Raw genomic sequence first — 4,331 nt, 5'->3', positions numbered from 1 at the left:
CACTGAACTCAGGACTGGTAACAACCAAAAGGTTGTACTATTTTATTAAAATTGTAAACAATGCAGTAATAGGCTAACTTTGTTTTTCTAAAAGAAAGCTATTTTATTAACTTTTACAAAAGTTTGATTGTATTTTATCTAGTTAGTCATGTTTACATGCCGCAGAAAATTGTTCATAGTGGACTGTAAACTAATGCAAAGACTCCTAGTCTCACTGGCGAGTACGTGCTGAAGTTCTTAACGTGGTGATATACCAGTACGGTGACACCGACCTCTGACCACGGGTTCCAGCAGGCGGGCGAGGCCGTTAGCGGTTGCTTGATTGATGGAGTTCAAGGCTATGTTGAATTGCAGCCCGGTGAGAAGCATTACGGTGCAGTTGTCGGTGGGTGACAACCTTCACAGACTGCCCGGTGGCTTCTGGGCTGCATCCTGGGCTCTGGTAGGTGGGAGGGAGCTGGCCAGGGGTCAGCATCGGAGGGGGAAACCCCTGCTGGCCCCGTCCCCTCCTCCCCCAGGTGAGGTGTAGAGTAAAAGGTGGAACGCGAAGCCTGAGGACTGCTGTACTCATCATTTTTCTTCAAGTGCTGTACTGAGTATATACCTTTGTTAGCGGACTTTGCTTTGATACTTGTCACTCCTTCATAAATCTCTCCTCTTTTAAAGGGTTTGTATGTTGAAAAACTGCTGTGGCCTTTCTTGATCTGTACATAATGTAGATAGATTAAAAATAAAATACTTGATAGCTTTTTTTTAAAGTTACTCCGTATTGATACTAAGTGTGAATGAATCTTTAGTGTATTTCATACTTTTGTGTGTGAAATACCACCTTAGCGGTTAAGGGCGGTGCATGTTTTCGAGCAGTCTCTGGGGAACGCAGTGGCTGCATTTGTGCCTGTTTGGGGTCAGAATTCCCTTTGTGACAATGCGTTTGCATCACACCCCAGGGATCAGCTCCCCAGCACCTCCGCATCCATACCACCCTGGCACAGGGTTTACACTAAGAGGTGATGCCTTCAGCCTTGACTAATAGCTTAAAACCCTAGTATAAGTTTAAATTTAATTAAATCTTTAATTTCAGAACCTATGTGGCGTTAGGATACACTTTGTTTACATTGTGCTCTCCTTAACCTTGGTGTAGAGCTAAAGCGAAGAACTGGCACCACCCCTGAAATAGTATTCAGAGACTTAAACCTGAAGCAGCTGAAGGGTGGTGACTTCTGGGCTGTGGGCGCTGCTGTCTCTAAGCTGCGACTTGTAATTTTGAAGGGGCGGGTGCTGCGCAGACTGCAAAGGGCTTTGTCGTAAAAGGGATGTGGGTATAAGCGCGTCTTTCAACTGCTTGTACTTAAGGGGGCTTAAAGGTGGTATTTACAGCTTGTGTACCTGCTCCCTCTGGGCTGCCTGACACAAAGCTGCTCTCCCAGCTCACACGTACCCAGTTTGAAAGATCTCTCCTCCTTGTTAACTTCATAAAATCCAGGAGCGGGACTCAGGTTAGCAGTGTGAGGTGGGTTTCCCAGGGCGAGCTCTGTTGCGCGTGAAGAGAGAAAGAGCGACTGTTCTGTGCAACGTACGGTGAAGAGAGAGGCGGTGTTAAATGGTAACTTCATATATTCAAATTTAATGAAAGCACATTATAAACAGACCATAGCCACAACTTCAGACAGTTTCAGTTCATAAACAATAACATGAGGTAGACTGACTAGTGAAGCTAAATTCACCAAGTTTTTGGTTAAGAAAACTTTACACTAGGAAAGCAACGTTTTTAACCCTCTTCCAAAAGTCACAAAAAAGCCATTACATAAGTTAAGCAAAAAGCATCTGCATATGATTCTTTAAATCTTAGTTTACATTCAGATTCAACCTGTGAATAGACAAGAACATCTACAGGTAAAAATATAATGCTGGCCAGTTGAATACATTCATAAGAATGGCCTTGATGGTGAGGCTTCAAACCAAAATGGAACGGCAATAATTTAGATGGCAAGTAACGGGCTCCTTCCCAGGAATTCAGGGGTGGCGGGTTCAGTGGGACAGGCCTGCGCCGCTGGAGCTGGCTTCGCGCGCTCTGGCCCGAGTGTTACTGAAACTCCTTGTTAAGGAAACGGGTTCGCTATTGTTTGATAAAGGCAGGGAAATAGGCGGACTTTCTGCCTGCGTTCTCAACCTCCAGGACAATGTCGCACTGCTGCACCAGAGGGGTAACTCCTCAGAGGAGTCTCAGGGCCTGGAATTTTAAGAACTTAGTGCAAACATCAAATACGCAAACAAAAAGGAAACCATTTTTGAACGCATAATACCTGAAATTTCTACGCCACGCTAAGACTCGGGGTTGGCCTCAAGCTCTTCTGGCAAAACCAGAACTCCCGGAATACATTCAGGTGCGTATCAAAAGCTTCAAGAGGCATCTTTTATATCCCTACTTCTTGCAAGTGTTAAAATAGATAAGGCAGGTTTTATTAGAAGGAAAATAAGAAATAAATTTACAGAAATGGGTTGTTCATCTGAAATTTGCTAAATTTACAGCATCAGAGTTAAGCTACATTAACACAGACATATGCAAACCATTTTCCTTTAGCCTCCGTTGAATATATTATGTTTTTTTCATCTGTAAACATCTCTTTTCACAAGATAAAAAAAGTTGCTCAATCAACACTATGCCTTAAAAAAAAAAAAAAAAAAAAAAAAAATTGGCTAATGTTATAGTATCTACATTGCAGTAATATGTGTCTGTCTTGAGTACAGAAATATTCTGAAGCATTTTCCCTCATTTAGTGTTAATTACTTCTAAATTGGCAGCTATACTGGCTTTATTTTTTTTGGAAAACACGACAGAATAAACATCTGTTGTTCAAAAAAAAAAAGAAAAAAAAAAAAAAAAAAAAAAAAAAAAGCAGTTTTGGCAGGTCCTTGTCCAATGAGTGGCAGGTCAAGTATAAAGGTGTTAATTTCATTGCTTTTCTGGGAGTAAACTGATATTCCTGAATCGCTTTTAAGATCATTTTTTTTTTTAATAAAGGGGTGACGATGTGCAGGAAGATGATTTTTTTTTTTAATTTTTTTTTGTATGGAAACCTCAGTGGGGTAACCTGTGCTTATGTCATGAGTAGAATGTAGTACTGATATGACTTAACCCTGACAACCAAAAACCACTGCACCGAGTTCATTCCCGAACAGCTTAACAAGGATCGGTAATAATGCTTGTAAGTAAAGTAGAACGATGTGCAACTACCGCTACAACCAATATTTACAGAGGTTAATCAAAAAATAAAGGGCTGGCAGTGATAAGTGACGCAATCAACGATCTTTGCAGCTGGACAGTCTCTCCTGAGCAGTCCCAGCTCCCTGGGACTTCTCTCCCGCTCCCCCCTGGAGCTATTGGAAAATACCTTCTGTTTCTCTCCCACCCGGCTCAGGCAGCGTTGCCCTCCTGCACATTTTTTTTTTTTTTTTGGTGTGTTGCTTCACATACGGGTATGAGGTGACAGAATCTCAGCTCTGCAGCCAACTGGAGTTGTGTGGAAAGGACACAGAGGGTAAGTTGCATACGGCCCACCACAAAGGCATCGGATGGACAGCAGGACTCGTTTCTGTATGCAACGGAGGACGGACCACAGGTTTTCAAAACTCAGACAAGAGTGAGAAACTGATGGTGATTTGCTGGCAAACCATTCCGGCCTCTGACTGAGGAGAGAGCAGCTGCGAGAAGCCTTTTGCTTTGTCCCTGGAGACGAGGAGGAGGAGGAGGAGGAGGAGGAGGAGGAGGAGGTGCCTAATGGGGTGAAATACCGTGCCTGGGAGACCCCGGGTGCACAGTGCCTGCCATGCGTTTGCCGATTTGTTCAGGTTTAAGTAGTAAACTTTGAACACCTGTGGAAATTTTGCCAAAGACAGTTTCAACACATACACAGTTACAAATTTTAAGCTAACACTGCACAGAGAACAAGACTATTCCTTTTAATACAAATATCTACGTTATATTGTAGTTTCAAACCCCTGAGTATTCCTGTACCACAGTACAGAGCTGAAGAGACGCGGTGGGCTCTCCTCTACATAGCTTCAATAAATTCTGCGTGCTGGGTTGCGTTTTGTGTGACACATTCAAGCTAGCAGCTGCTGAGAGCAGCTTCTTCCCCTAGCTCAGCTCAATACAAACAGGATTCTTCTTCAAATTATGTCCTCTTCCTAGATCCTACAGTCTGGTTGAGCTGTGCGATCAGCGTCGGTGGTTGTGACTGATGTGAAAACAACTGGAATCCAGGATCCTTTAATTCATAACCGATGCGGTAATTTTATCCCTAGGAATAAAGCCTAAGTCAGAATTGTGA

The sequence above is a fragment of the Charadrius vociferus genome, unplaced genomic scaffold, assembly GCF_000708025.1.
Source record: "Charadrius vociferus isolate BGI_N301 unplaced genomic scaffold, ASM70802v2 scaffold45, whole genome shotgun sequence".
Classification (NCBI taxonomy): domain Eukaryota; kingdom Metazoa; phylum Chordata; class Aves; order Charadriiformes; family Charadriidae; genus Charadrius; species Charadrius vociferus.
This window is presented reverse-complemented; position numbering follows the sequence as displayed.